The 14006-nt window shown below is 36.5% G+C and overlaps 1 protein-coding gene across 7 annotated transcripts in view; it reads left to right on the top strand.

The window, feature by feature from the left end:
• Positions 1-255: 255 nt before the first annotated feature.
• Positions 256-14006, top strand: part of sky (GTPase-activating protein skywalker) — a 136521-nt gene continuing 122770 nt past the window's right edge. The window contains exon 1 of one of the 7 annotated variants that reach the window (XM_089234677.1): positions 256-630. The gene's annotated coding sequence lies outside the window, so the exon portion shown is untranslated. Of the gene's footprint in view, positions 892-14006 lie in introns of all 7 variants that reach the window. The other 6 variants (XM_089234678.1, XM_089234676.1, XM_089234675.1 and 3 more) reach the window with 6 other exon arrangements.

The following is a 14006-nucleotide window of genomic DNA, read 5'->3' as shown; positions in this document are numbered from 1 at the left end:
AACTAAATTCAGAAACATTTTTTTAAATTGAGAATTCGAATTTTCTGGATGTTATGCCGAAAGTGATATTTGGAAAGAAAAGTGATTAGTCTCCTCCGAGAATCGAACCCGGATCCCCTTGCATACCGGACAAGTGCGCTAACCAATACACTTTTCAATTTCTTATAACACGCATTAGTAGCATGAAGTGCTGAATGGAGTCATAAGCAGCGTATGCTGCTATTGGTTAGCGCACTTGCCCCGTATGCAAGGGGACCCGAGTTGGATTCCCGGAGGGGAAAAATAAATCACTTTTCTTTCAAAATATCAGTTTCGGCATAACATCCAGAAAATTGAATTTCTCAGTATATTTCTCAGGCCGAAAAAAATACCATCTCTTCATTTTTTAAAATTGTTTTGATTTTTTGGGGTGGGAGCAAAGCGGCTCGATATTTTTAATACAGCTTTGGGTGGGAGGGAATCTTGGCTGGTGATGTTTGGGATTTAGACTTGTTGTTGTACCAGATGGGAAATGTGTGCATCGCGAAGGACATGGCGTTAATGAAAATACTTAAAGCATCATCAACACTGTTCGTGGTGTCATCTGATTTCCGATTCAAATAATAAAATAAAGGATTTTTCGTTCTGCAAGTGAGTGAACAAAGGAAAAGTGAGCTACATTTGCTTGTCACGTAGGTGAAAATGAGGCAAAACCGGGTACCAAGTGTTCCGAGTCCACATAATTTTGAAACATGAACATTATACAAAAATCTTAGTCATATACAGCTTCGATGGATGTTCAATTACCTGAATATAAGCGTTTTTTGTTCAGTTTGTTTTCCTTGATTATTATGACTTTTTCCTCAGAAGGAGCAAATACCCGGTTTTACCCCACCCGTTGGGCGAAATCAGGTACACATTGAAATACATCAGTATCAAGAAGTTTATTTTACAACATACGCGTAATTTTTCTCATTTCCTTAAATATTTCCTCAAAAAATGGTCTTTTATTTAGACACATTCAAAAAATATTGAGCGATACATGATTTTTGAAAATTTTTCAAAGTTATATATTAAATTTTTTGAACGCAATTTTCATGATTCAAAAATGAACAGATATGTTTTGGATATACGCTGAAAATAAAATTTACAAATTAAAATAATATTTACTATATTTTCACAAGTAAAATTAGTCTTATTCTAAGTCGGCGACAGTACTTGCAAACAACATGGCATGTTGATCACACAAATCTTACCTACAATTTGCTAACAACACTATCCTCATCCTCACTTCAGATATTCAATGTTTCACCAGTAATTTCAAAAAGATTATCGAGAAAATTGGCTCTCTTCTGATATGCCCTTTGTATCTGAACATTGTCCGTCAGACACAAAAAAAATAAAACACAGGTGATGTGGTGGGGCCATTTTGACCCCATGGAAACTTTGATCAATGATATAGAGCAGTGTTTCTTAACCTTTTTTTGCCGTGGCCCCCTTCTTACGCAGAGTTTACGACCCTCATCTAGAAGCAAGAACCTTTATACGTATTGAATTTATTTTTTCAGTGAATTTATACTGAACGAAAATTTTGCAAATAAGATTGGCCTCCAGACCACTGGCCTAGAATTTATTGAGCTCCCTGCTAGTCCGAGTTCTATTCAGGGCTGTCTCAACAGCATGGACGCCCTAGGCAAAGTGATGCTATGGTAGTCCCATACTTAGCTGGAAATGAACAACCTACATATTTCCTACTTATTTTCAAAATTTATTGTACTATACAAAATATCATAAGGTGGGGTCACTTATGGACATGAGACCCTGGGGCATGACACCTCACAAGAGTGGGAATGACAGAGATGCAACCCAGGACCTGATATGATTTTAATCATTTTTTTAATATAGAGGAGGGATCTGTGAAAAATGTAGCCGGGCCCTTCAAAAAACCCCATCCTAGGCAGGGCCGTAATTGGGGGGGAGGGAGCAGGTGGGTCCCGGGCACTGGACCTGAGGGAGCAAAAATTTCATTCTGAAACCTGTCCTTCAGCATTACAAGGAGCATCAAAATGTGCGCTTGCCCTGGTTGACCAAGGATCTAGTTTCGGCCCTGATCCTAGGGAACCTGCTGCAAAATGTAGGTAGTGAGGCCCAGGTGGGTCCATGCCCTGAGACGGTCCTGGTTTTATGGGTGGTTTTGTTGAATTCTGTAAGTGTATAGTCACTAACTTAAAAGCTTTATTTCTTCACACCTTAATTTTTCTTCTCAGCTCTCTGCAGCCCTCCAAACCATCGGTCATGGCCCCTTTCCCCATTTTCTTCTGTGGTCCCCTGAAATATCCCAGTACCACCAGGGGACCATATGGCCCCCAGTTGAGAACCACTCACATAACACATCACTCAATAAGTCTCTGGTCTGACACATATATGGCAACACTGTTGACAGACCCATATGATTTCTGGATAGTACCAACCTTCAAACGATACATGTGAAAATTTTATGACATTCCGACAATTAGTTTACAGGCTACACTGGTTTTAGTGACCCCAGTTTTGTAATTTTCAAAACAATGGATAAAAAAGAATTTTGTGTGTTGATTAAACATTGTTTTTTGATAGGGAAAAATACTGTTGAGGCCAAACAGTGGCTTGATAAGCATTATGGAGACTCTGCACCAGGGAAATCAACTATTATTGACTGGTATGTTGAATTTAAACGTGGTCATACAAACACAGATAATGCTGAACGCTCTGGTCGCCTAAAATCGGCAGTTCCGGAAAACGTAAAAAAAGTCCAAAAAATAGTTTTGAAAGACTGTAAAGTGAAGTTGCGTTAGATAACACACCTTAAAGATATCAGAAGATAGGGTGTTTGAAATTTTACACAAAAATTTGAGCATGCGCAAGTTGCTTTTGAAGTGGGTGCCCCGTTTGCTCACACCAGACCAAAAACAATGCATCGGTGATTCAGAGCCCTTTTTGGAGCTGTTCAAGTGAGATAAAAAGGGTTTCTTGCATTGGTATGTGACAATGGATGAAACATGGATCCATTACTACACACCTGAAGCAAAAAGATCGTCAGCTGAGTGGACAGCAGCCAGTGAAAGTCGTCCAAAGCGACCAAAAACTGAAAAGTCAGCTAGCAAGGTTATGGCATCCGTATTTTGGGGCGCACATGGTATTTTGTTCATCGACTATCTTACGAAAGGTAAAACTATCAATAGTGAATACTACATGGCTTTGTTGGATCGATTGAGTGAGAAATCAAGAAAAAAACGGCCTTACATGCGGAAGGAAAAAGTGCTGTTCCACCAACACAATGCCCGTGTCACAAGTAGATGAAAACGATGGTTAAAATGAATGCATTATGCTTCAAATTGCTTCCTCACTCACTGTACTCTCCAGATCTGGCCTCCAGCAACTACTGGCGTTTTGCAGATATCAAAAAGATGCTCCATGGAAGAAGATTTCGCTCAAATGAAGTGATTGTCGAAACTAAGGTCTATTTTGAGAGCAAAGACAAATCGTTATACAAAAAAGGCATTAAAAAGATCGAGGAGCGTTGGAATAAATGTATCACTCTTGAAGGAGAGTATGTTGAAGAATAAAGTCAAATTTCTAAAAAAAATTGTTTTTCTTAGTTAGACTGGAGACTTATTGAGTGATGTGTTAGAGCATAGTTTCCCAATCTTTTTTCTTCCCATAGAACCCTATGTTATACTCGTAGCTTGTACCGCCCCCTTGGAACATTCCAACATTCCATTGCCCCCCAGGGGGCATTAACACCCACATTGGGAATCACTGATATAGAGGGAAGAAAAAAGTAGATCATAAATTTGTCAAACTTGTGTAAATAATTAGCCTGAAAAGTACTGAAAATAAGATGGTCCAGATGCATTTCTTTCTCAAGGGGGTGCCAAGATTAAGAATGCATGGAGTCATTGTGACCCCACCACGCCGGTTAAGGGGTAACCTCCAATTACTGAAAAATGCAAGTTTTTTTCCCTCCAATTGCAAAAACCATATTTAAAAGTGTCATTTTCCTCTGTATTCCCAGTCTCGTAAGCAAAGATAGATGTGAAAGTCTAGGGTTGAAAGCATGATGATGATGTCAGTTCCTATACACCCATATATACTAGATCAGTCCCCTCACATTTTGAGGCTGCGGGGGGGGGGGGAGCAGTCTCTATGAAGCCTCAATTGATCCATTCTTCAGATTTAAACTGTGCATGACGTCTCATTGCAAAATACGCACGTTTCAGAATTATCCTCTTTTTATCACAAAAAATCCTATTAAAACAGCATTATTATTTTTAATATTGATTTTATGCTCTTTCTTCTTATTGTTGGTGCTTCATATTTTTATTATTGGATTTGAAAATATTTATCTGGGGGTCTCTCCAGCTTAAGCTCATTAGAAGCAAGCAGCATAGACGTTTTCCCAATTTTTTGAATCTTTTATTGATGATGTTTCTTCTGTAACATATTTTATAACAGCCTAAAAACTTTTTTGCTGCTTCTTCTGAAGCAAGGAACTCTCTGAGCTTTCTTATTTTGTCCTCCAGTGTTGATTTTGAATATATTATGATTTAAACCAAATGGTTTCCCAGACTTTTTGTTTTATTGCCCCTCCCCCTTTCTTCAAAATTTTTCTTCTCTTATCTCCCCACCCCCAACTCAAGCGAACCAATAGGATTCTATGTTATACCAGTAACTTCTATTGTTCCCCGGATTATTCCATCGCCCACTTTGGGTAACACTGATTTAAACTTGTTTCCCAAACCTTTTGTTCCATCATCCCCTTCATCAGAGAAATTTCGCTCATCTCCCTCAACTCAAGTGAACCCATAGGCTCCTATGTTAAATCTGTAGCTTATATCACCTTTCCCCCCCCCCCATTGCCCATGGAATGGACCATTCCATTGCCCACTTTGAAAAACACTGATTTAAACTGTAATCGGCCTGCACCCAGTTTTGCTCCACACTGGCATTCACGAAACACAAAATGGCACAATTTTGTTCAGTGATACATTCGATTTCCTACTGATGCGTTTAAATGTTACTTGAAAAATAATGAATACACTTGTGAACTTATGATTATTGTTCTTCAAACATTTAGCTGAGTATGGTAGATAATATAAAGCACAAAACCAAATAATTTCCACCTACAAACTAAACAAACTAAAATAATTTTGATAAAATCACACAGTTACTAATCTTCGAATTTCTTTATGAACTGCAGAGCAGTAATTCACATGTTTTCGGGTGAATCACAGCACTAGATCTGGAGATAATGCTCTACCTGGTTTGGCCACACTCTCTCCTACCCATGGGATGTTCATGTATTTTTTCTTTTTGCATGAATATTTGTTGTATTTTAATTAAGAATCCCTTTTGGCTTTTTAAATTTGATGAATGGGAATTCACAGTTACTGACATTATATTTTGAACTTTTTAGACAATAATTGTAATAATGCTAGTGGCAGCTCGTCACAAAAATTCTGGAGAGCACCAAAATCCAGTTGCCTTGTATTATGATTTGGGTAGGGCCCAATTTTCACATGTGCAAGTGGGGCATTTGCCGTGAACCTCATGTGAATTTGGGGCCTTAAAATTTAAACATATTTTTTGACTAACAAAATAACTTTGACTCCAGATGTGGGAGGAACCTCACTAATTTTTGCATTGCCTAGGTCCTATTGAAGTCAATTTTGCCCTAGATATGGGTAATATACAATTTTTTTCAAATTTTCTACACGGTACAAAAATAATGACGCAATTTGCCCTATCAATGCAAAATTAACGAATTCGTACAGTGAGCCTAACTGATATCTCAACAACCTTCAAACCATCACTTTAGGTTCAGCAGTTGCCCTTGGCAGGGGTTTCTTGCATATTGTTGAAAATTTATGCTCTTCTCTCATTCAATATATATTCTAATTCAAAAGATGTTTTGTATTTTAATACATGGGGGCAAGAGTCCCCTCACTGTATGTCTCAATCCCACCACTATGTGTTAGGGGGGTAAGGAGCAGAGATGATGAAATTTTGCTGACAGGGGTGGGGGTCAAAAATAGTTAAAAATTTGTCGATGTAATACTTGAACGGCCCCCATAAAATAAAAAGATATATATGGGTGCATAGCAAATGAAGAGTATGGAATTTTATTGGGATTGATCCTAGAGATAAGACCTGTATATTTTCAATTAGAAAAATTTCCAAATAACATGTAGTGCTCAGATATGTCATTCATGTTTTGAATGAGTTGTATAGTTATTAAAATTAAAAATATTTTTTTTTTATACTCCCCTTGTGCCCAGAAAACCAATGAGAAAGTTGTTGCTCTGTTTCTCCTGATGCCAACAAAAAATATTCCATGTTTCTTAGTACAATATTCACTGAGATATTTGAGAAATGAATGGGAAATAGGAAGAAACAGCGTTAAAAATGTGGGTAAAATGGTTTTCCGCATTTAGAGCTATTTTTCCCAAATTTTCTCAGTTTTTCAAAATTTGAATATCTCAGTGAATATTGCACTTAGAAACATGGATTTTTTTTTGTTGGTATCAGGAAAGACAGACAATGACTTTGTAATTGGTTTCCTGGGCACAAGGGGAGTATAAAAAAAAATTAATTTCAATAACTATACAACCAATTCGAAACATGAATGACATATCTGAGTTCTACATGGAATTTGGAAACTTTTTCTAATTGAACGTATACCTGTAGGATGAATGCTTCACCAATAAAATGCTGTACCCCCTTGTTTGCTATTCAAAGGTGTAAATAATATTATTAGTATTAAGATATATATATAATATATTAATAATTTCAATTCCATTTTATATTATAGTTATAATAGACTCTAATTTATAAGATAGAATAGATTTAAAAGGTGGAATAAAGATAAAAGATAGATGGCAGCATCAGTATCGTCTGAGGTTTTTTTGCATGGCCAGAAGAAGCACAATAAACTGTATAACATGAAGGCAAAGGATGGGCCATGCCAAAGGAACCGTTCAAGTATTGCGTCAGCAAATTTTTAGCCATTTTTGATTCCCTCGCCCCCTTGTCAGCAAAATTTTGTCATCACTGCTCCCACCTCCTAACGTATATTGGTGGGATCAGAAACGTACGCGGGAGGGAGAGGGCATAGGGGGATCGTGCACATCCCCCAGATGCAAAAAATATTTTTTAGATGTAAAAAAACATTAAAAATTTAAAATTTTGAAAGAAAATACCTTTATATGTTATAATCGATTTCTGTTAATTTCAATGCTATTTGAAAGGTAAGAACTCAAAATTTCTCTTTAAGAAATGCATTGCGACCCATCCTTTAAGCCATATATGATAAACCCTTAACTGCGGACCAAATGTAGCCCTGAAGGTTATCTGATGTGGCTTGCCCCCCTCAAACCCAATTTTGTAAAAATGAACTAAGCGGCACATTTACAGATCGCTTAAATGACCCGTGGCACAATTCCAGAGCATTTAAGTGGCCTGTGTCACATTTTCAATCACTGAAGTAGCCCCGTGCAACATTCAAAGATCACTTAAGTAACCTGTGACAAAGTTCCAGAACACTTATACGAACCATGGCACATTTAGAGATCCCTTGAGTGACATGTGGTACAATTTTAGAGCACTTAAGCGGCCCTCCAGTGCAGTTCTGCATCACTCAAGTTACTTGCGGAACAATTCCAAATTACTCAAGTGATCCGGGGCATAATTACCTGATCACTTGAAGGATCCGTGAAACATTTAGAGATAGCTGAAGTGGCTTTGTAAGGGATTTATCAATAGGGCAAATGTTAGTTCAGGTGCCCACAAACTAGCAAAAGATTTTTCTCGTTTTTGGCGCACCGAGTAAAATGCCATTAAGAATATTGTATATTTTCATAAAGTGTGGTTGATGACGTAAGCATCATCCAAACCCCCTCCCTCATTGATGCTGACGTAATATTTAAATGACCCCAAAGCAGTGCCATCTATAGCTAGATCTCTGCTGTAGAAAGTGCTAGCCGAAGAATGTTGGTAATTCGAAATGTATGGGTTCACCAATATTTTATGGAAGCACAGTTTTTTCTAATCAGGACTTTCAAAAATAATTCTTTTCTGATCAAGTTTATTTGTTGAAAATTAATATTGAAATGAAATTCACTTGAAGAATTGGAAAATTGTATTGACAAAATTTTTTAGGGAGGCTCCCTTGAAAATAACAAAATAATGTTTCTCAATTTCTTTGAAATTTATTTACTTATATTATATTATATTATCTTCAAGGTTAGAAAATATCGGGAACAGGGTTTAAGCTACGGTCACATTTTTGCCCAAAATGCGAAAGAAAATCTTAGAATGCTAAAGAAATGGTACCAACTTTCGCAAAAATGCGTACAGGAGGTACGGAACGAGTAGACATCCAACCATCAATCATTACATTAGCATTGTAGCATTTTGCTAAGGCTTTTCTCCCCATTTTTGCTTTTTTGCGAAAGAAATTTTTTATCTAGCTTAAACCCTGATTGGGAAAAACGTAAAATTGAAAAGATCAGTTATAAAGATTATTACTTGTGGACCATTCACATGACTGAAAAAAGACACCAAGTTGAAATACCTTCAAAACATTTCAAGATTCTCCTTCATGTGTATTTAGATCAGTGTTAGGTTTGTTCTGATACAGTGGAAGAAACTGGAAGAATGTGCACTAATTATTGTGTGTTTAGTTAAAGTACACAATAATCAATGCTTGTTAGTTAACCTCATTGTTTGTGAAATAATTTCAAATATAATTTAAAAACAATACTTTTTTTATCATTTTAACATAAATATCTCACCAAGTTGTGCAATTTTTAATTTTCCAATAAAACATATATTAAAACAAATTATTTGAATTACCGCACAAAATGTTAATCTGAGTATAAAAAATATTATACAGTTTAAAGTATAATTAATACATGCTTGTGTAGAAAATAATTGTATTGCATAAATATTTTATGGTAAAAATGCATTAAGAACTTGAAAAAGCTGATCATTGGATTTCCTCCAGGAGTTGGTTTCGTATGTTCGACACATTTTTCTAATTACAACTATAAGAAGTATGACGTCGTATGTAACAAAAGTGTAAAAGTACTTCAGGAATATGATAGGCTTCTGGTGTATGATAGACGCTCCCTATTCAATTAAGACTCCCAGCTGCTGGGAGACATCAGATGCCACGTCTGCCAATTGAAATGCCTAGAAACATTTTTAATCGTAATTGTTTTCATCATTGTGAGTGACTATCTCCATGAAGTAGATAGAAGCATATTTGATATATATTTTTTAAATTGCATAAAGAAGTCAAGGATTTAATGTAGCAACTATAACCCAATATATCAACTACACAGAGATTGTGTGAATAGTGCTGATTCTTGTCACAAATGAATGAGAGATTTTACAAAATGCTGACTTGATGCCTTATTTCTAAGTCAAAATTAAATGAAGAGACTATTCTTCCCTATCATTTGTTCTCATGTCTTATCGATTCTGAATATTAGGGTGAAGGATGAAATTCAGAACAGGAATTGTGGCAAAGTATGGTAACTTGCGGTTTTTCTTTTAAACTGCAAGTGCAAAACTTATTTCAGTCATACCGTAAAAAGTACTTTTAATTAGGGATGGGACGAATAATGATTTGGCCGAATAGCCAAGTAGCGAATATTCTGATAATGTTTTGGCAAAATATCAATTTTCTTAAAATTCATCCAAATTATAAATAAAATTGGTATTTTTAATTGAAAATAAAATTATTATATATAAAATAGTGACAAATGATTAATATTGAATTTTAATTATACAATCAAATTTAACTATGGTATAATGTATTTTAATATTACAGTGATATCTTTTGGTTAACAAAAGATGATTTGTATCGGAATCATGTTCGGTAGACAAACGTGATTTCCCGTACATTTTTATGAAAATTGTTTGATTCGTTTCGGCCTCAACCCAAAATTTAAAGATAAGTTTTTTAAAACACCAAGGAATGCTATAAAAAAAACAAAAACTGATTAAAGGCTGAATTTAACAATTTTAAAATTGAATAAATAGGAATTAACAGGAGGATGAGATAATGAATATCTTTTTTATTTCATATTATGTACATAACCAACACTAGCTCTAGTTTACTAATGCTTGTGTTGACACAACCCAATCAAGTTCATAAGTGTCCCCATCCATTTGTGATTTGGTCAGCTCATTTCTGTGTCTGATATGTGCAGATAAGATGACATGCAGAAAAAATCTCGCAGAATTTCCGCCTTCATGCTAAGAGTCTTGCACTGAAAGAACGAATGCTCTGAGCACATAAGCTACCTTTTTTCAATGAATTTTCTATTTTGGCTGAATTTCTCATTTTGTACGAAATGGTTCAAAGAATTTCAGAAAGAGACACATCTGAAAAAGGATTCAGAGGTGGATATGAGTTCATCGGGCTGCAATTGGTAACAGCAATTCTGATGACGATTGGTGCAAAAATTCAGCTCATGATGCAGTTATTTTATTTTAGTGTGTGCATTTTTTCATATCAAAAATGTTTGTTAGCTAAATCCGTATCTGGTAGCCGAAACAAAAAAATGACAAGAAATCTTTGTGCTCCGAAAAATTCACAAGCTGAGGCATCACTGTACTTGCAAAAATTTTTTTTCCAACACTTGTTACAATTTTACACCTAATTAAGAAAATTTGAACCATTCTTTACTCTAAAGTATTAATGAATTATAAAATTTTTGACTTAATGGATGTTTTTTACCCCTTTCAGCAGGGGCAGGCTTAACGGCCCAGTGCAAAAACAGCTTTGCACCCCCAATATGGTTTTCACAGGTTCTTCAATGTCCTCATGCAATCTTGTGCCCGCCAGGTTTACATTACCACACGAGAACAAATAGGGAACTATGTACTACTATATTATAATAAATACCTTTTGGAAATAGATTTGGGCAATATTACCCACTGCCCAGCGAGAAAAATTGTAATTATTGACCTGGGCACACACAATTAGAGGTTGAGAACCACTGCTCTACATAACCATGGCCCTCAAGGGTGGGGCTGACAGGGTTCTAGCCTGGGGGCTCAGGATGACTTTTATAATTTTTTTATTTCTTTTCACCCTATAAATTCACTATAGAGAGGCCCAGTGAAATGTTTGTTCTGAGGGGGGTGCCAAAGATCCCAGCCTAGGGACCAGCTGCCAAATGTGGAGCATGGCATGCACTGAACACTACGTACAATGGAAAGGTAATAAATACTCTTTTGGCTGAGGCAAGCATTCACCCCTTCGTGTAGTTTTAAATGCATTGTTAAAGAGAGGATAGTCTTGGCTTGTGTGTGTGTGGGGGGAGGGGGGGTTGAAGCCTTAGGCCTGTGGGTTCCCTGTCTTGGAAAGAACTTTAAGCTATCCCTTTATCAAGTCAAAATGTAACTTAATACAAGTATTTTCATACCGTTTTATGGCTCCTAAAATTTAGCAGCCCAGTGCAGCCTCAAAGCAAAATATGCTGAAATTTGCAATGCACGTCACAGAACAATTAGTTCTACTGCAGAGCGATCTGGACAAATTTTAAGAAAAAATGCAGAGGACATTATTATGGGGATTTTTACCGCACAGAATATTTCCAGTCAGCCGAGGGCTTGCTGTTGAACAATGCAAAACATTCTGCTTTGAAGCCTTTCAGTAGCTCAATAAATTTCTTGTCTAGGTACATCCTTCAGTTATGAATTCGTGTAATTCATGCTCATGTGTCCATGTTATTGCAGTAGGATTCTATTTTCAGTTTCATGTTTTACTTATCTTAAAATTCCCCCTTATACATAGAAAAGGATAGGTATACACCACAAAATAAAATATAATCAGTAAATTTTTAATTTATGTGAAAAATTCAAATTAATATAATTTTTTGAAATTAGTTTATTGTGCTTACATTTACACAGATATTTGGCTGGATACCTAAGCATTATTTGGCCAAACGGAGCATTCGACAAAACAACTGAATACTGAATAGCAGCCAAATATTTGTCCCATCTGTACTTTCAATATATTGTGGCAAGACTCAAAAATAGGACAGATATTTAAGTAGCATTATTAATTCCAGACTCAAAGACCAGCCATTAACAAGGCATATTTTAATCTTGTCTTTTTTTTAATTGTTTATTCTTTCTGGAATGTTCCGATATGTTTTTGCATTCTTGTTGGATTGTGACTGTGTTTGTAATTGCTCTGTAACGAATATCTAATAATACTACGCAACATATTTTGGTGTGGGTGCCGGGTAATCCAAAATTACGGAAAACCCAATCAGAAGAAGCCGTAGACTGCAAGGGCTGGGTTCTGAGCCTGTACCACTGCTTGACTCTTTTAGAAGACTTCAGTGCCCAATGGCTATGTCCAAGAATCCGGAAGGTGAGTCGTTAGCTCCATCTATTCAACGTGCTCCCAATGCATATGCCCCAGCTTATCCCATGTACCAAGTGCCTCGTGACCACTGCATATTCTCCGGTACCTGATGGTCAAAACACAGAAAAGTGGCTGAAGGATTATGAAAGGATCTCCAATTACAACCATTGGGATGACTCGATTCGCTTAGCTAATGTTGTGTTTTACTTGACTGATACTGCTAGGCAATGGTTTGAGAACAACGAAGACCTCATTACAAGCTGGACAATTTTTCAACAGGACTTTAAAAAGACATTTGGACAACCTGAGGACATCAAGCGACGAGCTGAAGACCTGTTGAGAACCAGGGCACAGCATCTGTGTGAGAAGTTTGAGTCCTATATTCAAGATGTTCTCTCATTATGCCGCCAAGTTGATCCATTAATGACAGATGACCAGAAAATTTTTCATCTCCTGAAAGGGATCGCAGAGGATTTCTACCAAGTACTGATGAACAAAGAAGCAGCTACAGTAGACCAGTTCATATCTATTTGTCAACAGATCAAGACTATGAGGAGACGTCATGTAATCAAGCCACAGTATGAAAGTCTACCAAACGTGATGGCTGTAACTTTCACGACCACAAAGAGTTCGTCAACATTGATCTGACGCATTGTCAAAGAAGAAATTCAACGAGTGATTCCTCAGATAGCTTCGCTTGCATGAGAGGATGAAACTGAATGTCTGGAAGATATGATCCGGGAAGAGGTACAAAACACGATCCAGGACATGCTAGTCCCTCTCACCCGACACGACACTGAATTCTTGATGCCCGTAGGAAGAGGTAAGAGGAATCCTGGAAAACCAGACCGAGACGTCCACGACAACCAGCAACTCCAATCGTAGAGGCTGGATACGTGATCAGATATTGCCGCGATCGAAGACGTGACCTTACAGATGGGAGTCAAATCAACAACTGAATTACAACTCTGGACGATCAAGGATAGAACCAAATCCTGGATGTTAAGCTTTGTTTTAAAGCCCTCGGTTTTCAAAACTTTTGTTTGAAAAAGTTATGTATAAATAATTGTTACGAATAGTTAATTAATAAAAATTAATGATAATTACATACCTGATTTTCTTATTTTGAAAAAAGTGGTGATAATGTGAGCTTTAAAAAATTCTTTCAATCACTAATAAGGAGTGATACTGAAAGTGTTGCCAGAAACAGAAATGAAACTCAAAAAACCATTTTAATTGATTTACTCTGAAAGTACAGGTTTCACCCTTGTGAGAAATATAAGAATAATGAAATGAATTTTTTTCCCCACATAATGTACAATTTTGCGTTGAATTACCCTGCGATAAGAAACACATAATAGTGTTTTCTACAAAAGGAAAGTTCTTTTTTTTAATTCTTTTCTCAAAATTCTTCCAGGGATTGCCCTAAAACAATTTTTCTGTTCTTGATATGACTCTGAAAATGATTCCCAAAAAATTAGTTCAGCACTCGACAAATTGGACGAAAATATGTGCAAGCACTAAGGAAATTTCATAGACGTCAACCCCCCTTTCCCCTACAAAATCGATCCAGAATAGTGTGTTCTTCAACTTGTCCTGG

The sequence above is a fragment of the Pholcus phalangioides genome, unplaced genomic scaffold (genome assembly GCF_987345545.1).
Source record: "Pholcus phalangioides strain wild (caught in Gottingen) unplaced genomic scaffold, Ppha-v1.0 ptg000008l_1, whole genome shotgun sequence".
NCBI classification, from domain to species: domain Eukaryota; kingdom Metazoa; phylum Arthropoda; class Arachnida; order Araneae; family Pholcidae; genus Pholcus; species Pholcus phalangioides.
The sequence above is the reverse complement of the archived record's forward strand: the minus strand, read 5'-3'. Positions and strand labels throughout refer to the sequence as shown.